This window comes from Tamandua tetradactyla, chromosome 6 (genome assembly GCF_023851605.1).
Source record: "Tamandua tetradactyla isolate mTamTet1 chromosome 6, mTamTet1.pri, whole genome shotgun sequence".
Classification (NCBI taxonomy): domain Eukaryota; kingdom Metazoa; phylum Chordata; class Mammalia; order Pilosa; family Myrmecophagidae; genus Tamandua; species Tamandua tetradactyla.
Genome location: NC_135332.1, coordinates 34,431,799 through 34,444,189, shown reverse-complemented (window position 1 = coordinate 34,444,189; position 12,391 = coordinate 34,431,799).

Here is a 12,391-nt window from a genome sequence, read left to right as displayed (position 1 = left end):
CTGGGGTGTCTTTAAAGGACAGTGGTGAGGGGAAATCCTCCCAGTGGGCAGAACTTCGAGCAGTGCACCTGGTTGTTCATTTTGCTTGGAAGGAAAACTGGCCAGAGGTGCGTTTGTGTACTGACTCATGGGCTGTTGCTAATGGTTTGGCTGGATGGTCAGGGACTTGGAAAGACCATAATTGGAAAATTGGTGACAAAGAGGTCTGGGGAAGAAGTATGTGGATAGACCTTTCTGAGTGGGCTGAAAACATGAAGATATTTGTGTCCCATGTGAATGCACACCAGAGGGTGACTTCAGCAGAGGAAGATTTTAATAATCAAGTGGATAAGATGACCCGTTCTATGGATACCAGTCAGCCTGTTTCCCCAGCAACTCCTGTTATTGCCCAATGGGCTCATGAACAAAGTGGTCATGGTGGTAGGGATGGAGGTTATGCATGGGCTCAGCAGCATGGACTTCCACTCACCAAGGCTGACCTGGCTACAGCCACTGCTGAGTGCCCAATCTGCCAGCAGCAGAGACCCACACTCAGCCCCCGATATGGCACCATTCCCCGAGGTGACCAGCCAGCTACATGGTGGCAGGTTGATTACATTGGACCACTCCCTTCATGGAAGGGGCAGCGATTTGTTCTAACTGGAATAGACACATACTCTGGATATGGGTTTGCTTTCCCTGCACGCAATGCTTCTGCCAAAACTACTATCCGTGGGCTTACAGAATGCCTTATCCATTGCCATGGTATTCCACATAGCATTGCTTCGGATCAAGGAACACACTTCACAGCAAATGAAGTGCGGGAATGGGCACATGCTCATGAATTCTCTGGTCTTACCATGTTCCCCATCATCCAGAAGCTGCTGGATTGATAGAACGGTGGAATGGCCTTTTGAAAACTCAATTACGGTGCCAACTAGGTGGCAAAAACTTGAAAGGCTGGGGTAATGTTCTCCAGGAAGCTGTGTATGCTCTGAATCAGCGTCCACTGTATGGTGCTGTTTCTCCCATAGCCAGGATCCATGGGTCCAGGAACCAAGGGGTGGAAATGGGTGTGGTGCCACTCACTATTACTCCTAGTGATCCACTAGGAAAATTTTTGCTTCCTGTCCCTGCTACCCTGAGTTCTGCTGGTCTACAGGTTTTAGTTCCAAAACGGGGTGTGCTTTCTCCAGGAGAAACAACAGTGATACCACTGAACTGGAAGTTAAGATTGCCACCTGGCCACTTTGGGCTACTTATGCCTCTGGATCAACACACCAAGAAGGGAATTACATTATTGTCTGGGGTAATTGACCCTGACTATCAGAAGGAAGTAGGACTGCAACTACATAATGGAGGTAAAGAAGAGTTTTCTTGGAATATAGGAGATCCCCTAGGGCGTCTATTAGTACTACCATGCCCTGTGATTAAAATCAATGGAAAACTGCAACAACACAATCCAGGCAGAACCACTAATGGCTCTGAGACTTCAGGAATGAAGGTTTGGGTCACCCCACCAGGCAAAGAACCACGGCCAGCTGAAGTGCTTGCTGAGGGGAAAGGGAACATGGAATGGGTAGTGGAAGAAGGTAGTGATAAATATGAACTTCGACCACGTGATCAGTTACAGAAACGAGGACTGTAATGCTGTTTTGTTTGTGTTATACTATTTAAGTTGTAAGATATCAAGTTTAAGAATGAATGTTGCCCAAGGATTTGCACCCTATTCTGGAGAGATTTAATGTGTTTCCAGTTATATGCAGGACAGTTGAGTATTGTCAGGTAAAAGAAAAAAATGTGTGCTTGTTTTCATTTGGAAATTAAGTATGGTCTAAGGTGATATATATATATATAGGTGCCAAGTTGACAAGGGGTGGACTGTCATGGTTAGGGACAGGTGTCAACTTGGCCAAGTTGTGGTACCTGTTCATCTGATTGGGCAAGCGTTGGCCTGTCTGGTGCAATGAGGACATTTCATAGGATTAGGTCATGATCACGTCAGCTACATCCACAGCTGATTCCATTTCGTAATCAGCCAAAGGGGAGTGTCTTCTGCAATTAGTGATGCTAAATGCAATCATGGGAAGCCTTTTAAGGAGGACTCAGAGGAGACAGGTTGCATTCCTGCTTTGGCTGGCGAGCCTCTCCTGTGGAGTTCATCCAGGCCATCCATTGGAGTCATCGGCTCTGCAGCCTGCCCTGTGGATTTTGGACTCTGCGTTCCTACGGTCACGTGAGACACTTTTATAAGTTTTATATTTGCAAGTGTTCCCTGTTGATTCTGTTTCTCTAGAGAACCCTAACTAATACAAGGGACAATTCTGAAAACAGCATGCTTTCTAGCACTCAAAATTAACTCCCAAGCATGTGAACTTATGGTGCTAGTAGTGAGAGAGGGGACAATTGGTGGGTAAAACTTTGAGTCTGATAACTTAAGGTATAAGGTATTAGGGTTCTCTAGAGAAACAGAACCAACAGGTACTATCTGTAAATATGAGATTTATGAAAGTGTCCCATACCACTGTAAGGACACATGAATCCACAATCTGTAAGGCAGTCTGAGAAGCTGGCACCTCTGATGAAGGGTCTGGAGGAACTCCATAGGGGAGGCTCCCTGGCCGAAGATGCAGTGAAAATTCTCTCTTCTCCCTTACAAGTCCTCAAGGGATCAGATCAAACCCAACTGATTAGATTACCTCATTTACAGGAGGCACTCCTTTAGTTGATTGTAGATCTAATCAGCCACAGCTACAGTCAACTGACTGATGATTTAATAAACCAACCTTCTGGTTTACCAACCAGCCATGAGCTAACCTTGCAGTAACGGTTAGGCCAGTGCTTGCCTGACCAGACAACTGAGCACCATCCCCTGATCAAGGTGACACCAGAACACCAGAAACTAATCATCACAGCTGTCCTTGACCAGGATTGGATTGGGGTCTTCAGCTTTCCATTTCTGTTTTCCGGTGTGGACTGTTTCCCTTCTGGTTGGCACACCTATGTTTTTTATGTGACCAGAATGTCTGTTAACTTTGTGGGCAGGGGTATATAAACAAACAAGATTGCATTAATATTCAATTCCCAAAGCTGAGACCCATTTCTTGATCACACACCACCAGCACCCCCTTCCACCCACCCACAAGCACCCTTAACTGTACACCAATCCACTTTTTCTAGGAGTTCTCAGGCTGACATCTGGTGTGCTCTGGATGACTGCCCCACACCAATTCTTCTGCTTAGAGGCCTCACCAAAGTTCTGTAACATTCTCTCTCTTGTCAATTTCTATCACTGAAGGCAATGTCAATGCCCCTGCCAAGAGAGTTGCCACATCTGATGCCTTTAAGGCTTCAGAACCATGCTGGTTTCCATGAAGAAATGGACACTTTGCTTTCTCTCTAAATTTGCCCTGCATACTGTCCCCTAGCCTTAGAGTTGTTTGATTGCATTCCCTAATTACACAGAGTATTTCGGGAAAATAGTTATTTTTTCAGTTTCTAGCTCTATGTTTCTCCCTTTAGGCTTTAAAATGCCCTATAAGGTCAATGAGGTCATGTAGAAGAGGGATGTTGTGAGGCACCATGGCATCTTCATTAATAATTAGCAATGTAATAACCATAACAGCAATAACAACCCACCTATGGAGTAGTGCTTAGTGCATGCCAGGTTCTATTCTAAGCATCTAAGATGAATCAGGTTTCATTACATCTAATTCTTCATGCAATGCTGTGTGGTGGTCAGCTTATGCTCATTTCACTGATAAAGATCCTGAGATGTAGAGAGGTTAGGTAAGGTCTAGTCCATGAACCGAGACTTAAATCCAGCTCTGTCTGATTCCAAAGCTATGACACTGAACTGTGATTTCCCTACTCCTCCCTTCCTTCTTTTCTCGGGATCATTATATATCCCCCCCATCCCTTCTCTTTCTGCTAAAAAGAATCCATATGCACCAACTCATTAAAAATAAAATGAATAAAAGAAAAGAAGAAACTAAAAATTCAACCATAGACAGTAAAATTTGAATTTCAGTTTGGAATTCAGGACATCTGCTACATTAGAAATAACAGTATCCTCAGCCTACTTAGACCAACTAGCACAAAGTTATTAGACTTTTTTTTGTCATTAAAACAAAACAAACTTAGCAAAAATACTCTTAACTAGTACCTTTTTCCTTTATTAAATAAGTTCTTATTGGGCACCCAAAATACCTCGATACTATGCTAGACACTGAGGATTCCAGAGTCCATGTATCGTGGATATTGCCCAAATTCTCCCCAAATATTCAACTCTGTTGGTTCTCTACATCAGTTCCTGGTACCTGTCTTTGGTGCCTTCTGTTGAGGATCTATTTGGATAAGCATATCCCGGGAAAATCTATACTCTCTTTAACATTCAAGTTATCTATTTTTCAAGTGGTAAAATATGAAAAGGTTGAAAGTAATTAATTTCATTTGATTTGATAAGTCTCTGCCCAGTTGAAATAGTTACAACTAGTTAGTTATGGTTAACTATTTGCTAATTAGTTTGGGCTGATTCTCAAATTCATGGCTTCATGCAAAGATGCCAAATTCCTGAAGAACTTCCCTTCGAGTATGGGTTATAATGGCTAATGTATCATTTAATAAGTTTTCCTGGGTTATGCTACTCTACCTAAGCTGTTAGCCAAGAAGAGGAGTGGACTGTACAAGACAAGTGTGTATTCCAAATGATTTTTTATGAAACAAAGGAGAAACATAAAGACAAAGGAGGTACCAGATTACTGTTTCCTAATATTTGAAAGACTGCCCTTTGAAAAGGCAGACTGAATACATGGCGTCTAATTCCATGGGTTGGCCTAGGAGAAAGAGTGGAAAACCCTTGGACAAATAAGCTAGAGATACAGGAAGGTAGATTGTGTCATGTAAAGAGAACCTTTATGATAGTTGGACTTGTTTTTAAAAATGAGTTGGTCCTTCAAATGATTATGAGCTCAAAGGTGATAGGTGATCTCTAATGTTCTTAGCCCCTCTAAATTCCTATGGGTCTAAATTAATAATTTTTCTTCCTTTAATTGCAAAGAGAAAAAAAAGACAAATATTAGAGTACGAGGTATTCAACAATATACCAAATATACTTTCATCAAAGAAAAATATAATTCTCCAGATTTAATTTATGCAAATGGTAATTAATAATGCACCTCTTTTTTAAAAATTCCCAATTTTATTGCATTATTTTCATTTTTATCTCAATACAGCTTTGAATGAAAGAAATGGCTTTGCATTCTAGAGTCACAAGATTCCTGATTTCTTCAAATGATGGGCAGTGAATACTAAACAATAAGGATGACATGCGTTTGAACAAGTCTGTCAAACCTACATCAAAAATGTCTGGATGGTTACAATGTTTCTACCAGTGTCCCAAACATGTGCTTCTCTTTTTCACGTCAACTGCATTTTTGCAGTTTTGAAGCGATGTTTTTGAAGTGATTTTTTTCCTACTCCATTTTCTGGAGTAGTGAATGGGGTATCATAGGTGAGTGAAACCCAAGAGATCTTTTAATCTAACCCATCCATTCTGTGATGAAAAGCTCAGAGAAGTGATGCAATAGTGTAGAGATGGAATGAACATTGCATATATCCTAATCAGAAGTGCAGGTAATGAGATCACATGACCCCTGTACTGAGATCTCTGGGGCCTTTTAAACTTCATTCTGCAGTACTTCATGTCTTGGATAGCTACTTAGATAATTAGTCAAGCATTAGGCCCGAATTAAATTGAGTTGATATTGATGCTGGGATCCTGAGATCCTCAGTCCTAAATCATAGTTTCTTAGCAAACCTTTATTGAATACTTACTATATCCCAGGATCTCTATTAATTCCTAGAGGTAGTGATATAAAGACTATAACATCCCCATACTTGGGTAGTTCCCATCTAGAGGAGGAGAAAAACAGTACAGTTTCCAAAAGTAGTAAGTGCTATTAATAAAGGAAAGCAGTATGAGCGGATGCAGAGAGACTCTGAAACTGTCTGGGAGCAAAAGAATATAAGTATTTATTGCTAAACTCTAGTGCCATGTGGGAGAATTCTAGAAAGAAGGGAAAGAATGTGAAAAGACAGTCATGGGAGAGCAGGTTGTGTTCAGTATAGCTGAAGTTCAGTGTGCACACAGGGCATGGTAGAAGATGACACTGGAGACTGACACAGGAACAAGATCCTGAAGAGTAGGTAGCCACACTGAGGGATTTGTATTTTACTGGGGGTCAACGGAGGGACTTTAAGCAGTAACAACCATTTTGATGCTTGTATATAGGATACAGGAAATACTGTGTAGAAGGAAGGAGGCAAGCAACTGAAGGAAAGGAAAACAATTGGGAGGTAAGTTTAACAGGCCAGGTTAAAACAACAAGCAAAAAGAGTGAAAGTGCTAACAAGGATCTCTTGACGCAACATGCAGACCACATATTCTTACTGCAGTGATACTCCTCATTATTTTTAATGTCATCTCTGAAAATGAATCTGGATTGATAGAACACGAACTATGAATTTATTTTGTTCAAAGTTGGGATGTTATTTAATCCTTTTAAAACATGTTTAAGCTCTAGGAAAGATATTTTTGTAAGAGGTAACAGCACATGCAAAGTCTTGCAAGTGAAGAGAAAATGGCACTGTATTGGGAAGAACTGAAAGTTCTTCATCTTATTTGAAGTGAGGCATATGGAATTGGAACTAAAGGGGTGGGCAGATGCAAGGTCATATAGGGCTTTTTGCACTAGGTTAAGGAACTTAAATACAGTCTTGAAGTGATGGGAGGGACCATGAAAGATTGAAGCAAAGAAATAACACAAGTCAGGATATTTTAACAGTCAGTATATAATAATCTCTGAGCATATATATTAGTTCTGAAATGACTCAGGCTTCTACTGAAAGAACACCCTGTGAGAAATGCTTTAGATTGAGCAAATGAAAAGCAAACATAAATGAACAAATGACTGAATTTTAATCTGCTTTTATGGGTTTTTTGGTTGGTTTTTAAATTCTTTTTCTTTGTCATGGTAAAGCTTGTGGCATTATTTTCTCTGTCTCTCATGTCCATCCATTTGGAGTAGCTCAGAAAAGGTTACGGACAGGGCTGTGGTTTGCTTGTCAAGTGAACCAGGCTAGTGTAGACTTGGAAATTTAGATGCAGAAATAAGTGAAGCAAGGGGAGGAACTGTCATTACCCAATAACAGCTGAGACCAAAAACTCGTTGCCAGAAGTGGATGGTTAACTTACTGAGTTAGTGCATTATTTGTGATGTTTTAAAGTTAGTTTGAGAGGGAAGGATAAAGATGGGAGAGAACAGTGAGGCAAGAATGGCTAACTTAAAATGGAATGACATCTGGAGAAGTATGACATTCTAAAGAGAAACTTTAAAGATACTTACTGGGCTGAACTTTACTTTTTAAATTTGCCTTCTAATTACCTCTTACTGATCAAATACATCTGATTTTCTAAACCCTAAAACTGGAGTAGAATTAAGTTTTTAAATGAGACAAATTTAGGCTTTAGTCCTTGAACCTCTTGTCTGCCACTCTCTGAATCTAAAAGTTCTTATTTGAATTAGTATAGCAAAATGTGTCGAAAGTATTTTTTTAGTAGTTGAGATGCTCATCAGCCTTAAGAAGAGCTGGGCATATAATTTGTATATTTTGAATAATCTGATTAATGTCTATATTTTAAAAACTGAAGAAACAAACTTCCACTAATGTCATCTTTAAATAATATAGATCAGTGCTTATGCCTTCAATAAGAAATATATAAGTAAATTCAAGAATACTGCTTTTAGAGGTAAAAATATATAGATTTTATTTTTATCAGGCTTTGTTATGGAATATATCAAGTATATTTAAGATTTTCATTGCATTAAAATTTAATGATGATATTATTTTCACTTATGATAATCATTATTTACCATTCTTTCTTACAATCATGTTCTGATCATCTCACTTTGACTTTAGCAAAGTACACTTATTCCTTATAAATTACATGCATATGTTTAAATATACTTGGATAAGAAGAAAATCTCAGCCTTCTCACTATAGTTATTTTCTAACTAAATAAATGAAAGACTTTTTGAAACTTATTTACACTGAAGCTATTGCAGTAATTCATAAGTAAGTGGAAATCATGACTTGTAAAACCTAATGTTTCAACAGAGGCTGCTCTGATACTCTTACAGGTATATGTAGGGCTAATATTTTAATATCAAATCCAATATTTTCTTTTGCATTTTTTTCTGAGATCAGAGATGTCATGCTGGAGATTTAATATGGTAAAGAAACAGGCCAAGAAGTAATTACAGTGGATTTAGGATTTACTTAACTGTACTGTTGGTATCAACTGGATACTGGAGCAAATAATTTTAAAAATAACCAAAAGGAGAGCTTTGTACTTAATATAATTGTTGTATTCATTTCAAGTTAAGATTTGTGGTTGGCAAAATTTTGGCTCCAAGACTTCCAACTCCTGGTGTGATGCCCATGAAAACATAGCCAAAGAGGCTTTGCAGATATAATTAGGTTTGCTAATCAACTGACCTCAAAGTAGTAATTTCATTTTGTATTATTAAGGTGGATCTAATCTAATCACATGAATCCTTAAAAGCTGAGACATTTCTCTAGTTGGAAACAAAAGGGGTTGTTGAAGATTCAAAGCATGCAAAGGTGTCGTTTCTCAGTCTGATGATGCAAGATCTTTCAGTCCTAAAATCTCAAAGAACTGCGTTCTGTCAACAGCTTGAATAAGCAGAAAGGCTGAATCTTCCCCAGAGATGCCAAGAGGAACCCAGTCCCACTGGTACCGTGATTTGGGCCTTGTGAGATCCCAAACAGAGGATCCAACTAAGCAACACTGTCCTTGGAATTTTGACACAGGGAATTGTTTTAAGCTGCTAAATTTGTTCTAATATATTATGGTAGCAATATAAAAGTAATAAAAGCCTTACCAATAATTCAATAATGATATGACAAACTTTGGTATGTTTAGTATTGGGTGAATTTGATACTGAAAATGACAGAATGTAAGATCCTTACCTTGCAATCTGCCCATGAAAATATACATATGCTAGCTTGCAGAAAGAACTGAAGAATGCCATCATTGAGTGAGTAATTTCTGAGTTTTGTATCCCTGGGTATGACAGAAACAGTAGTATGTCTCTGCTGAAAATATATCATAATGTTATGCATAAAAGATAATGTCAAACTCATTTTGATTAGTGAGTACTTTTGAATTCAATCTTTCAATATATAGTTTCTATGCTCCCCCTGAGGATGAGCGAATTAAACTTGGTCTTTAATATGTTGGTTCTGTACATGTGGCCAATGCAAAGCAGCTGATGTGAAAATAATTCTTTCACCCAGATATGATGGGCAGAGACTTTGAGTGGTTTAAATTGTTTCTCAATGCGATAAGCCCTAGTGCTGTAACTGAGAAATATAGTCTTTGTCACTCTTTTAAAAGATCATGTACCGCAGTTGAATCTTAATGGTAATTTCAGGACTGGCTTAAAGAGGTGCCTAGCCACATTTTAGCTATAGCTTGATTCTGTTCTGTCAGAAAATTTTCAGGAGGCCAGTCAAAGGAATAATTCAAGCATAATCCCTGCACTGTGAAAACCCAGTTACCTTTCAGACAAGAAAGTAGACAACAGTCCTGAAAGTGTCACCAGTTTTTCCTTAGTAGTAATGCAGAGTTTCAAGGTCCAAAGCTTTGACTTTTATGCAGATCCTCAGTCCCCAGGGACAATGCATTCCCTTTTCCTCATCCCAATGTCATCAATATGCTACCTTCAATTCTCACTCACTCAGTTGTTCAGTAAGCCATCATCTAGTACCCATCATGGACCAGGAGCTCTGTCAGAATTGGAGGTGAAGATTTTTAAATGTCATTACCTCACTCTCAAAATGGTCACTTTGTAGAAGGAAAGGCACATATTAGTATACATTGAAGTAAAATATTAAGTGTGTTACCACACAATTATAAGTACTAGCAAATGTCATGACATCACTCTGCTGTAAAGGAAAGGAAAAACATTCAACACTGTGTGCTGGGTTAGGAAAGGCTCCACAGAGGAAGAAACATTTGAAGATTTCGAATGATAAGAACAGGAAAGATATGCAAAAATTCATGGCTGGACTGCAGGGTAGTATGGGGGTATAAGATAAGCATATTAGGTTCAGACCATATGCACATTCTCCATAGAATGGATTATATAGACCAGAAAAAAAAATCCCTAAAAGGTATAAATCAGGGGAATATAATGATATGATCTGTGCTTTAGAAATATTATTCTGGCAGCATTGAAAAGAGTGGATTTAAGGTAAGGAAGTAGTTGAAACTGAAAGGAGAAAGACGAGTTAGGAGACTCCTGTAGAGAACATAGAATAGTCACAACAAAAAAAGAGAAAAATAAGATGTCTTATACTATGTGACTTCAAAACTTAATATAAACCTACAATAATCAAGACAATATATTTTAGCATAAGGATAAATATATAGATCATTTAAACAAAATAGTCTAAAAGTAATAAATATGATAAATTGATATTTAACAGGTGGAAAGATAATTAAATGGGAAAGAATAATCTTTTCAATAATTAAATTGGGAAAACTGAATACACTTAAGCAAAAAAAAAAACAAAAAGGAGCTTAAATCCTTACTCACACCATATCTATAAACTCGATTTGAATCTTATATATAAATGCAATGTAAAGCTAAGATTATAAAATATCTAGAATGAAACATAGTAGAAAATTCTGTGACAATGGTTTAGGAAAAAGATTTCTTAAATAGGATATCAAAAGCAGAAACCATTAAAAAAGAGAGGACTTAATCTAACTTAATCTAACTACAAAGATCTAGGCTTCAAAAGATAACATTAAGTAAGTGAAAAGATGAGCCACAGACTGGGAGATTATATTTGCAAATGATATATTTGATGAAGAACATATATGAAGAATTCCTACATGCAAGAATTCAAAAAAAATTTTTAAAAGGCAAATTATTTAGATAGATAGTATGTCAAAGAAGATATGCAAATTGATAATAAAATGAAAATATGGTCAACATCATTAGTCATTAGGGAAATGCAAGTTAATGCCATCATTTGATAAAATATAGCTCCATGCTTCTAAGATGGATCCAAAAGACTGAAGTAAAGGTGAAGTACAAAATATGTGTCCAAGAAGTCAACATGGCATCTATGGCTAGTGGGTAGTCATATTGAACATTAGTGGAGACAGAAATACAATATCGACTTTTTTCCAAAATGAGACATTGAAGATAACAGTAATTTCTGGGTGAATATAGTAGGATGGTTCAAGGTATAAGTCACCAAGTACTAAGCATTAAAAAAAAAAAAACTCAATGAAGAGTTCATAGCTATTATTATAATCGATGCAAGAGTGTTGTAAAAAGAAGCCAGATACTTACAAATACATTTAAATGGCCGCAGGCAGTGGCAAAGAACACATGCTTAGAGATTTCCTATTTATATTTTATATTCTAAAGAAAATGATTCCCACAGATAAACAGTTTTAACAGATAAATTTCATTATGCAATTTAAATAACACATTCCACGTAACATTTTACAGTAAATATTCTACCAAAAATATTTCCAAGGTAATGAAATTTTATTTGCCATTTCCCAATGAGTGAATACTGACTAATATTCTATTTTTAGAATTGCTTCTATAACAGTGGTTTTGCTTTGATTTCAAAATGTTTTCCTACTCTAATTTTTGTGCAGATTTCAGTATGAAATGTGGGAGTGAATAAGTGTGAGAAGTGGAAAGTCTTCTACCATTTCAATTGCTATAAATAAAATGTATTTGTCCATTTTTATGACTGGCATTTCTATTTTTTAAAACTATGTAAACACTACCAGGGAAGTACCCCTTGAGAAGATCTCGATGGAGAGTAGACATTTTTATTATCTATTGGTCCAGGAGCAGTTATTTCAATGGAATGTCAGAGGGTTTCCAAAACAATACAGGGCATCTAGGTTACATTTTAAATGGCCTTGCTATTGAACTCATAGAAGAAAAAATATGTACTTCTGGTCACCATTTGTTTCCATTTCTGAAGAAAGGGGACAAGTTCGTGTTTGACTCTTAGCATATGTTATTTATTAAATATCGACAATAAACTATGAAATAGGAATAATTATTTGCATGGTGTCTGTATAAGTTAGGGTTCTCTAGAGAAACAGAACCAACAGGAAACACTTGCAAATATCAAATTTATTAAAGAGTCTCATGTAACTGTGGGAACACAGAGTCCAAAATCCACAGGACAGGCTGTGAAGCTGGCAATTCCAATGGAGGGTCTGGACAAACTCCACAGGAGAGGCTCACCGGCCGAAGCAGGAAGAGAACCTGTCTCATCTGAA